The sequence below is a fragment of the Canis lupus genome, chromosome 38 (genome assembly GCF_003254725.2).
Source record: "Canis lupus dingo isolate Sandy chromosome 38, ASM325472v2, whole genome shotgun sequence".
In the NCBI taxonomy this organism is placed as follows: Eukaryota; Metazoa; Chordata; class Mammalia; order Carnivora; family Canidae; genus Canis; species Canis lupus.
The window spans coordinates 19,922,989-19,935,603 of record NC_064280.1 but is presented as its reverse complement, the minus strand read 5'-3'; the positions used below and the strand labels follow the sequence as shown (position 1 = coordinate 19,935,603).

The following is a 12,615-nucleotide window of genomic DNA, read 5'->3' as shown; positions in this document are numbered from 1 at the left end:
CATTTTGCTATTCTAGGAAGAAAGCAGCCAGAGACAACGTGTAAGTGAATGAGTATGGCTCTTTTCTAATAAAATCTTCTTTAGGAAAAGAGACAGTAGGCCAGATTTGGCTCATGAGCCAGAGTTTGCCAATTCCTACTTTTGGTCATCTATTCAACTTCTTTGGGCCTCATTTTCTTTGCTTACCAAATATGGATGTTAAGCTAAAAAGTTACATGTTACAAAGTTATTTGATTCTACATCTATCAGGAGTTGTTCCAATTCTTGAAAATATGATATTATTGCCTGGTATTTCTCATTTTGGTTTGAACTCAATCAGGGAACACATCTTGAACAAGAAGCTTTTTTTTTGAAATCCAAAAACACAGTGGACTGGGTCCCCATATAAGTGTGCCACAAGTTTTAAGAGGCCAAACATGCTACTTCACCATAAGTTGAAGATTTTCAGGAGGTCTCAAGGGTTGGGGCAAAAGGAAAATACCCTTTTCTCCTACCCAACATCTCTTTCTTATTTGATTCTGACCCAACCCCCATGCTATCACTTGGTTAAGCTTAATCAATCTCTAATCAAAAGGATCACCTTGAACCAAGTCTTTATATACTCAAAGAAGAAATCCTTTGGAGACTTCTCTGAAGGCTAGATTATGAGTACAAAGCCATTGCTCAAACTTTTTCCTCTGTGAGAAGATGGTGAGAGAGTATGGCAGGAGATTTTGTCACCTGTCATTCATTTGGAACATAAATATCTCTGAAAACCAAAAGCCCATAATGAGTTCTAACCCCTAAAAATGATACATTTGTTATTCTTCTCTAATATGTTGTTTTAGTGAAGTGGCCACCTGGGGAACAGTCCTACTGAGACACTTTAAGGAAATGTATTTATTACAGTCAAAACCATGTTAAGCAACCAAATGCTACTTCTCAAATTATGTCACATTTTTCAGTTTTCCAGACTTTTTCAGCTAGGGAAAAAAATGTTTATGAAACCTTTCCATGAATGAAGAAGTTATAATCTCTAGAGTAAGCCTAGTTTCGATCATATAGGACTTTGCTAGAGAAGAAGAGGGTTAATGGAGGTACCTGAATATAGAATATAAATTGCTATTACTTAAACATTTACCTTGTGCTAGGTGCATTGCCCGCACCCTTGTTTAATTTTATGCTGATGAAATGGTTGCTATTTTTCCATATTAAAGATGGACAAACTAAGCCTTGGTTATTATTTAATGTCACAAAGATTTTAAACAATAAGGTGAGTTTTTAATCCTAAATCTGTCTAAACCCAATGCCCTTAAACAATTGTTTAGACTGTTAATGTTTCTAAAATGATTCTAATGGTGGCTAATCCGATTTTTGAGAATCTGGTTTTCCAATGGATGCCTATTGCATAATGGATGGCATTTTTGGTGGGAGGGATCTCAGTGACAGAAATGTTAACAGTTTAATTAGTGTAGATGGTGACTTTAATCTTCCCATAAATAGTATCCTAGAATGGGCTCACAGCACAAGTATTTTAACGGCAATTTTTAAAATTTTGAAGCCATTAAAATTTTAAACTGAGTGAGTTAAGTGAGCAATCTCCAGTACTCACTGTGACTAAACTTGTGAAAATCAGGAAGCTGATCTACATTGACCTGCTGCTATGGGGTCGAATCAGGATTGGACCCAAATATTTTGATTCAAAATCCCAGTGTTCCTTCTTCTGAACCCTAAGTACCTATTGCTGGCATAGGGATGAGAGAGAATGTTTGGAAAGCAAAGAAACCACGATAGAGCAGTGCAACTTTCTAAAGGTCAGAAGAGAGCACAACACAACCAGGAATAGAACAGCCTTGCCCTGAGAGGCAGAAAGCCAGACAATAATTCAAATTCACTTTCACCTGGTTCTATGAATTGGACCTCTTTATGCTTCAGTTCTTTCTTTATTTTTGGTTTAGTTAAATCTTCAGTAAATTTTAAGAGTTAGATTAAGGATTGCAGACTGGTTACCTACAAACCAAATTAGGTTCACAAATGAGTTTTATTTAGACTATACAATGTTTTACCTTTTTTTCAGCTTTTTTTGGAGATATAATTGACATGTAACATTTTATAAGTTTTAGGAGTGTAACATGATTTGATATACATATATATAGTGAAGTGATTACCATAATAGGGTTAGTTAACACCTTCATCACTTCACATAATTTCTTTCTTTCTTTCTTTCCTTTCTTTCTTTCTTTCTTTCTTTCTTTCTTTCTTTCTTTTTTTTTTTTTTTTTTGGAAGATGAGAAATTTAAGATCTACTCCCTTAGTAACTTTCAAGTATATAATACAGTGTTGTTAGCTATGGTCACCATGCCGTACATTGGATCCCCAGAATTTATTTTTCTTGTAACTGGAAGTGTGTACCCTTTGCCCTATATCTCCTGATTTCCCCCACTCCCCCAACCTCTGGTGAACACTATTCTGCTCTCTGTTTCTATGATTTTGGCCTTTTCAGACTCCACATATATGTGAGATTATACAGTATTTGTCTTCCTTTGTCTGACTTATTTCACTTAGCATAATGCCCTCAAGAAAGGGCAAATGGCAAGAGTTCCTTCTTTATCATGGCTAAATAATATTCCATCACACATACAGAGAGACTTACACACAACACATCTTTATCCATTTATCCAGACAGACACTTCATTTTTTCCATATCTTGGCTATTATAAATTGAAAAATGTTGCAATAAACATGGGAGTGTAGATATTTCTTTGAGAACCTGATTTCATTTCCTTTGAATATATACTCAGAAGTAAGATTGCTGAATCTTATGGTAGTTCTATTTATACATTTTTGAGGAAACTCCAGCATAGCAAAAGAAAAAAAAAATCCCAAAATGAAAAGGCAATCTGCAGAATGGGAGGAAATATTTGCACACCATCTATATGATTAGGAGTTAACATCCAAAATGTAGGAAAAACTTCTATAACTCAGTAGCATAAGAAAAAAAATCTGATTAAAAAAATGGGCAGATGGATCTGAATAGATATCTTTCCAAAATAGACATACAAATGGCCAACAGGTACACAAAAACATGTTCACCACCACTGGTCATCCGAGAAATGCAAATCAAAACCACAATGAGATATCACCTCACACTGGTTAAAATGGCTATCATCAAAAGACAAGAGATAACAGGTGCTAGCAGGGTTGTGGAGAATAAGGAACTCCTGGAGCAATGTTTTACTTCCTAGAAAGATGGGTGAGTTTAGATGTGCAATGCACACTCTAGCCTTTATTCTTTTCACTTGTCTTAAACCCACCAGTCACTTCACACCTCTATACCTGCTCAGCCACTAGTAATCCTTTGTCAGTGACCATGGCTTTCCAAACAGCTATAATGGTCTATCATTCTCTAAATTACCTGGTTAGCGAGAAAAGGTCTTGGGGCTAGCTTCTAAGAATAAGCTACTTGGAAGTTGGTCTCACAAGAAAAATGTCCTCATTAGGAAACGGGGAAAATCCACTCTGCACATGCAAAAATGTAGTCATATATTCTCCTGCTAGTGGCAATTTCCAAGACAGGAAGGGAAGGACGATGCTCCCAGTGAAGTGGAAGCCAGGAACTAATTGGAAGCTAGGAGCTCCTCATTGGATGGGGAACCAAATGGAATTATCCCAGCTGGAATTCGGCCAAGATTGAAGGCTGCCACCTGTACAAGTTAGGGTCACTAGACCAAGAAACCAGTTGCAATTTCCTCTGATAAATGAACCTCCCAAAAGCTCAGTAATCTGGAGTCCATGCTGGGCGGATTGGATGGAATACTTTCCTATGAGCAGTATCACTTGGCAAATATCCTCTTGAGAGAAGTTTCATCTTCATGAGTCAGGTCTGCTGACTTGGAGGCAGTGGGTGACTTTAATTTTCATTAGCTTTCTGTCACTGCCCCCAAAATTTGGTGCTGCTCCAAATTCTTGGGGGTCAGAGGGCTTGTGGATCTTTCATATTTCCTTTCTTATGTTTGTGTAGCTTTCAGATGCATAATCTCATTCAACACTCCCAGCAAGCTAATGAGGTGGGCAGGAAGCAGCTTTCATCTCCAGTGTAAAAGGGAGTAAATTGGGACTCAGATAGTTTCAGAGCAAAACCTCAATCCAGGTTTCCAAACTCCCTGCCTATGATGTTTCCATTGTACTTTGGCACAGGTGAGTGGTGGTGTTCCAAGGTTCGTGGCAACAGGACAAGCTGTATATACTTGAAGCCAAGGCAACTGGGATAATCTGGGTAAACAAACACAGTTCAGTTGGTTACTGGGATTAGTAAGCACTGCCCTAATATTATGGCCTCTAGGTGACTGGTATCATGACCTCCTTCCTTTCTTTCCTTTGCCCTATGCGAGTGAACTGTGCTATTAATTACCCAACCATTAGTGCCAGAAACCTGGACATCATCATCCACTTTCCTTCTGGCCCTGCATCTTGGGGGTCCCTGAGTTCTGGGACATCACCTCCCTCTTACATTTTAATGCTTCTGCTTGCTCTCCCCTCCAGACCCGTTTTTCTCCCAAAGGCCATTGAGATAGCAACTCAACTGGCCTATGTGGCTCTCAGCTTATACCTCTTCTGAAAATGTTTCTTTCATTCATGACATCTTTCTTGATCCTTTCTACCTCTCCTCAGTAGAGTGGACCCCTACTTAATTCCCTCACAGATTTCCGCACACCCAGACAACATCTATAATATGTTAGTACGTGTGTTATTTGTGTATATCTATCTCTTCGTAAGACTATAAACAACTTGAGGATCGGGGCCCTAACTTATTCCTCATTGTATCCTCATCGGCTGGCTCTTGACCTGATGACAATAGGCGCTCAGACAACATTTGATAAATAAACAAGCCAATATTTAAGACCCCTCCCCCCACTATATTTCAGGCACTTTGGGAGATGCAAAGGATAAAGTCACTGCCCGTGTGGAGTTTATAGTCAACTGCTGACATTTAAGCTGATAACCATGATAAAGTTTGATAAGTGCTTTACCAGTAGTATGACATGCATTCTGGGGGAACACGGGTCAGGGGCTGGAGACTTTCTTGCTTCCAACTGTTTGTCCAGATGGAGGAAACCTGAAGGACCTTCTTGGCCATCCTGTGGCTGCCTTTTCTCTCCCCACTCTCCTGCTTTATCAAGCATGATCTGAGACATATCTCTAACAAGTTAAGCAGAAGCATTTCTCTGGAACGCTGGCATCTACTTTGCTGAAACCCATTAATTCTAAGCTTTAACACCCTTGGTCAGAAATAGCTCAGAACCTTATGGGGAAATAAGAAAAGCAGACTGTCTGGCCACAGTCACGGGACAGATATTAATATCTCCCTTCATGGATAGCCCTCTGTCTCTACATCCTTTCTCCCACAGCTTGCACCCCACCCCCACCACCAAAATAAATGTTTTCCAAGAATCTACGACAAGAGATTTGAAAGTAAATCAAAACCTGAACAGAGGGTCAACGAAAAAGGATAAAACTGCCACTTATATGTGTCTAAGGCAGTAAAAGGGGCAGCTTGTTATATTATTTACAGTCTCCATAAAGACGAGGCCCTCCTTGCTCACAAAAAGCCCTGAGCTTATTAATTGCCAGCCAGGCCTGTCCCTCTCTTGGATTTTGTACCTCAGAAGGGGAAGGCAGGGACAGGGTTAACTCTCTCTTTCCTTTCACTTTCTCCCTCGCTTTTCTTTCTTTCTTTTTTTTTTTTCCAAGAGAGCTTTTGGGGCATGAGGAAAGGTTTGTTAAACCTCCAGATTTCTCTGCATTATGTCCAGGTGGCATGACGTGTGAACAGACGAAAGATTAAAATCACCGAGGAAATCGCTCTGTCTGAGCCCAGATCACGACGCCTTCCAGTGACCCAGCGACCCAAATGCTATCTGTCAACTTGTCCTTCCAGCGACTTTTCACCCCATGCTCTGTGGCTGCTACTCCAGGAAAAAAAAAAAAAAAAAGAAAGAAAGAAAGAAATTAGGATTTGGAAGGGAGAGGGAGGGAGAGAGAGAGGAAGCTGGGATAAAATACTGCCTTATTACTAAGGACTCTGCAATGTAGGTCAACTGTGGGGCGCGGGAGCCTTTTAACAAACCAAATATTTTTTCCAGACCCTCATTCGCACTCTTTTCTGACTTTCTACTGAAACTTGCAGCTCACTCAGGAAATGTCACACCAAGTCTCAGAACCTGGTCCTTCAACAAAAACTAGGTTCTAGGGAGTCCACCAAGGTTGGAGATTTTCCTAATTTTCAAAAAATTTTCCACAAAACCTGTTTTGCCTTGTCTTAGATTCTAGATGAGTTAGATGTTGTCAACAAGCACCTTTTGGACCCCAGACATTGCCAGAGTTAGATGCTGATTTTGGGGTGGGAGGTGGGATTGAGTGGGATGGAAGAAGGAGTGGAAACAGGGATGTAGATAGTTCCACAGGGCTGGCCACTCAGATTAAGAGCCTGCTCACTAGGAGCCTCTGGGTTGGCTGCAGAGCCAGATATCCCAAACAACACAAACACCAGGCCGTCCATTCTTTAAAGGCACTGGATGAAACCATATGAAGTTATAGTTGTCTTTTTAAGATCAAAAGCAGTCAAATACTGGCAGTTCCCTATGGTCCAAACTTAAGTCCAGATCTAAATAGCACTTTTTCTAAAAAGTTAGAAAAATACCAAATATCATCTTCTTTCAAAGAAATAGCTTTGTGCCCTATGTAGCCAGTGTTTCAAACATGTGCTTTGTCTACCAACGGTGTACAGCACTGGAGGGGGGGGGGCTGATTCTACATTAAAATGTAACAGAAAATCAAAACCATTCAGCACATCTTTTTTCATAGACCACCAATTTTTTTCTGAAAGACTTTGACAAGGGCATTTAAAAACTAGAGCATTTTAAGTAGGGATTGTATGAAAACTCGGGGCTTTCAGATGCTGAGGAGTTTGCATAGAAGTAATTGTATGTTCTTTTATTTGATGCCATTTTCTGTCCTGAGATGTCATACAAGACCTCACAGTATATCTACTTGTCATGTCTCCTTAGGCTCCTCTTGACTGTGACATTTTCTCAGACTTTTCCTGTTTTTGATGACCTTGACAGTTTTGAGAAGGACTATTGGTCCAGCACTCTGTAGACTCTACATACCATTTTGTATATTTTACATTTACATAATGTAAGAGACATTTCTTTAAGTCTTCGCTTGCTTTTTTCAGAAGTGTTATTTTCAATGACGGCGTGCTATAACTCTGATAACTGTGACATTTAGATGTTTTCCTCAAGAAAATAAAATAGGTTTCTGGCTGTGTTTCTTTGATGCTGACCGGAGATTAACATGGAAGGGACGGCATTCACCAGTGAAAAATATGCACTTAATCATTTTATTCTGGTGCTGATAATTTTGACAGTGTTTGACTTCTGTCTCAGTTTATTGTGTAAATATAGGCATACATGGACACCGAACAAAGCACCATACTTGGTAAACACACATGCATGCATGCATGCACACACATACATGCAACACAACTGACTCTTCTACACCTTGCTGGAGCATCTTTTGCTTGCTTCTCATTGTGTGTTGCAGCTCTGGTTCTGCACTTGCTCTTTATGTGACCTTGGACGAATAACCTTCCCTTTCTGTGTCTCAGTTTTCTCATCTGTACCATGAGGACCAGAGTAGCTACCTGACAATGTTATGGCAAGGATTAAATGTGACAATAAATGTAAGATTCTTAAAACATGCATTCAGTAAATGCTGCTAATTATGACGACTACCACTACCAGATGAAGTCTAATCTTACTCTGGCACAAAAATCTCAACCATGGGGTCCTACTATCTCTCTTAAGGCCTTGGATTTTCTTGGTCATGACTTTGCTTCTGCATTTCCTCTGTCTGATATGTCTATTTTCTACTGCTCTCCTTTCTAAACGCATCAACCAGTCTTTGATGCACAGATTGAAATACAGTTTTTCTGTAACTTTTTCTAGAAAAACCTAATGACTCTTTCTGCTTAGCTTTTTCTACAAGGTAAGGATTACCATCGAGATGTTATGGATGAAAAACTGATGCTCGAGGTGTATAACAGATTTTTCCCATAGCCATCTAGCTTAAAATAGCTAATAAAGGTGAGATTCAAATGTAGGCATTTCTGATACTCTGTGCTTTCCCTCTCCATCACCCACCTTCTACTCTGGGATCATCTACAAAGAGCTATCCTGGAAAGGACAGCTTTAATAGCTTTGGAAACTGGTTTCAATTCTGTCACCAGGCCAGGAGTTCCAATTTATTTGGGCAGAGTGGGGCCAAGGTCGAACAGGGAAAATTCTGTTTCCTTGTCTATAAAATGAAAATGAGAGCCATTTTCCTGAGGTCTTCCTGTTCTAATATTCTGTGATATTTTCTCATACCTGGATATAGCAATGGAGATTACCTTGGTCTGCTTGGCTTTGGGTTGACCACTTTTTTCTTTGTCATTTCTTGGTTTTGTTCTCTTATTCTCAATCTTAAATAGGAGCTTAATAGAAATATCACCTCCAGGGAGTTGAAGAGACATTTCCAGAGCCAGGTCCTGTCAATAGCATATCCAATTCCATTAGAACCACTTCCATATCCTGTTGCTCTGATATTTATAAATGTCCTGTTCTCATAATAGATACAGGCTTATAGATCATTGCAAGACCACTTCATACCTTGTTGGCCTCAAAGAACCAATGCATTCACCTTCTTTGTTCCTCCAAATGAATTCACACACCAGCCCTTCTGATCAGAAAATCCGTATCTTGTTACCTCATTCCTATACTCTCAGTCAAGCTCTCTCTCAGGACCCATGATTACATTAATTACAACCTCTGTAAAAAGAAGCTCCTGCCTGAAGGTCTCTGTGCAAAATCAGGGTTACTTTTTTAAAAAGGAAAAGCTGCTTCCAATTGGATCACAGAGCAAAGGAGTGGCTAAGTACCCTTTCCACAGCTGGTCTGCCCAGGCCTCAGTGGGGTCCACAGGAATTACAGACACAGATGCCATTCTGCATGGAGGAGAAGCTACAAATCCAACGTTTTCTGAAATATCTTCCCAGACCATTCTGACCACAAATAACTTCCTCATTCTCTAGGCACTTGGAACACGTCTATTTGGCCACTTTTCTTGCCCCTTTTCACCTTATATTATAGTGGGTGGGATTTGAATAAGGGAATCTTTAAATCAAGTCACCTCTCTGTCCCTTTGTAATTATGTGACTTTCAACCATTTTCTCAGCCTCCCTGAATCTGAATCTTAGTTTTTTTTTTCTCATGTTGAAAATGAAGATGGTAAAAATTCAAGGTCCTTGGGTTCTTTTGTGAACATAATGTTAAAGTAGTGCTTATCGTCTCAAATATTTTAAGTTCATCGACTAGATGTCATGTATTGTTGTTCCTTTGTGTCCAAGTGCAATACTTTCTTCAAAGAAAAATTTAACTAATTATAGCTATTACTCAAAAGGATCTCTGATGTTCTCATTTTTAATCTGGGCCGGCTGGTGCATTGAACACCATTGGACTATTCTCAGCCTTGTCTATAGCCTGGGACAAATCTAGTAAAATACAAGAGAACTAACAATTTAACAATTTATTTCCCCTCTATATCTTTCTCATCACTTTCTCCTCCTGTTTGCTGCTTTCTCTTCCCGATCCATCATTTCTTCCTGCTTTCCTCAGGGAAGCCCACTGACATGTTACCTGTCCACAATCTCCTCTACCTTCCTATCAAATCAGAAAGTTCTTACATACCAAAGCAGAAGGCATGTTAGGAAGCCAAAGGTGGCAAAATACTTCACATAAAAGGGTTAATGGACAGTAGTTAGAAAAAAAAATGTGTTAACTCTAAATGCAAGAAAACAAATTACTGAAGTCTTTCCACCAAAGGGTAATCAGCGATCTTTACTTTCACATAGATTAGCTCATTTAATTCTCATAAAAATCTATGAGAAGCTTCCAGGTCCATAGGATAATGGCAACAGCCGGAATTGGAATCCCTCCATGCAGCTTCAAAAACAAAAACGCAGATGAACAAGTGAGCAAGTAAAATCGCCCATATCCTGCTTTGCAACATAGCATAAAGACAATGAACTTTACAAACTTTAATTTACAACTAATTGGGAAAATCAGTGGGGATAGCAGAGCAGAAAGGAATAAGAGGCTGGGAAAATCAAGGAATATCATTTAAGGTTGCCAGGCAGAGTAGTCTAAGCAGGGAAAAAGAGACTCTGGCCATGATATAAGGGTAGGAGTATGAGGTAACAACTTGGTCATGAATACAAGCCTTCCTAAACAACAAAAGAAACACAGACTAAAACCCAATTTAAAAGAGAGACAGAGAGGGAAAGAGAGAAGAAATCACATAGTACAAGTCACTTAAGAGTGAAACTATATAATGAACACAGTAAAATAATTGAAGAGCTGAAATAAAACATATAAATCATATTAATAAATGTAAATAAGCTTAATTTGTATATTAAAAACATACTTTTCAAGCGGGCTTACAAAACAAAACAAACCCTGTGCAGCACACAAATGATACGACTAAACCGAGGTAGTGCAGAAAGCCTACAAATAAAGAATCGAGTGAGTGAAGTGTAGGGCTTTGCAAAGAAAGTGAGAGCAGAGCTTTGATTTTGCTATCTGTCAAAGCAGAGTTCAGGACAAAACGAAGCAAGACGAAGAAGAAAATGTTATAAAGGCAAAGGCCACAACTCACAGTAAAGATGAGATAGAAACTTTTTGCACATCAGCCACCTTTCTATAACAGAAACCAAAGGAAATGCAAAGAGACAGAGCAAACATTAAGAGACTTCGGCATGCCATGCTCAGACTGAAAAAGGTAAAGTGGATAAAAAATAAGTGAGGATAAAGGGGACACAAGCAGTACAATAAATCAGATGGATCTATATGCACCCTGATAACAGAGAATAAGTCTTATTTCTGATTTCACATTGGATATTTGTGAAATTCACCAATTTACCACATATTGAGTCACAATAAAAAATTCAATAAATCACACAAAGTAGTCATAATACAAAAAATTCTCTGATTATTATGCAAAGAACCCAGATCCAAATGAAGAAATACAATTAATATCATGTTGTAAAAAATAATCATTAAAATATTATGTGTCAGAATCTATGTATCTTTATACAGTTAAAGCAGTGACCAGGAAAATTGTATAGCCTTAGATAGATATGTCAATAAATGTGAACAATGAAAATGTGAATTAAACATGTCATCCCAACATTTGAAAAAACAAAATAATTCAGTTAACAAAGAGAGCAAAAGAGAGGAAATAAGAATAAAATCAGAAATTAATCAAGTAGAGGGGTGCCTGGGTAACTCAGATGGTTAAGCATCTACCTGCATCTCAGGTCAAGATCCCAAGGTCCTGGATCAAGCCCCGTCTCTGGTTCCCTGCTCAGTGGAGAGCCTATTTCTCCCTCTCCCTCTTCCTCTCCCCCCAACCAGCTCGTGCTCATGCTCTCTTGCTCTCTCTCTTTCTCTCTCAAGTAATTAAATGAAATATTTAAAAAGGAAATTAATGAAGTATAAAAGAGGAAAATAGCCATATCAATAGATATTTGATTATAAAAATAAAATAAGCAATCACTGGCTGATCTAATTAAGAAAGGTAACATTGTTTATGGGAAAGGGGTAGCAGAGAAAAAACCCACAAATACACAAGATAAAAAATTGGAAAGAAAGAAAAAACATTGAGACAGATGAGAGTTATATAATGCAGAAGTGGATAATTTTTTTGGGAAAACATACTTTGCTAAATTGATTCCGGTGAAGCAAACAGACCAATTTTTATAGAAGCCATAGAGAAAGTTACCAAAGAGTTACTTCCCACTTTCCACATCTCAGAAAAACAGTAGGTCAAGAGGATTTCACAGGGGAATTCTACGGAAATGTCAAAGTCCAGGCTGTCCTATTTGTACAAAAGCATAGAAAAAGAAGGAAATCGTCCAAATTCTTCTGACAAAAAGAGTATATCATTAATAACAAAACTTGATTTAAAAAAATATTTTCCTCAAACTCACAGACAAATCTTGCTTATAAATATTGACACAGCGGTCCAAAATAAATATTAACACTGCCCAACAGCACATTAAGAAAACAATGTATAAGGACAAAATAGGCTTTCTACCAGAAATACAAGGTAGATTAATATTGGGAAGTTCATTAATATATTTCACCTTATTATTAGTTCTAGTGAGAAAAGTCATATGTTCTTTTTCACATTGAAAAAGCATTTGCAAAATTTAACTCATGTTTCCAATAAAAATACATAATAAAAATAACCAATGAATATTTTCTCAACATAAAAAAAGATATATACCTTACTTGAAAGCTGGCATCTATTTAATAGAAAAACATTGAACTCTCTTCTCTGAAGTCTACATCAGGATAGGATGGCCACTTCATTATCATTCGCTATAGAACTAGAGCTTTTAGGTTATAAATCTGATGGAAGCATAAAATCAGAAGGATAAGGATTAGAAAGGATGAGTTAAAATACTTCTATTTGAAGATCATATAATATGGCTCTGTACGCTGAAAATTCATGGCAATTCATAGAAATGCAGCA

The 12,615-nt window shown here is 38.3% G+C and overlaps 1 long non-coding RNA gene across 2 annotated transcripts; it reads right to left on the bottom strand.

The window, feature by feature from the left end:
- Positions 1-2,644: 2,644 nt before the first annotated feature.
- LOC112643067 (uncharacterized) lies at positions 2,645-11,520 on the bottom strand. Of its 2 annotated transcripts, XR_003125579.3 has the most exons (4): positions 11,385-11,520; positions 8,432-8,569; positions 5,831-5,945; positions 2,645-4,251 (listed from the first exon to the last, which is right to left on the bottom strand). It is a non-coding gene; the product is annotated as an uncharacterized LOC112643067 (long non-coding RNA). The 2 variants fall into 2 exon arrangements; XR_004812708.2 differs by lacking the exon at positions 5,831-5,945.
- Between the last annotated feature and the right edge of the window lie 1,095 nt (positions 11,521-12,615).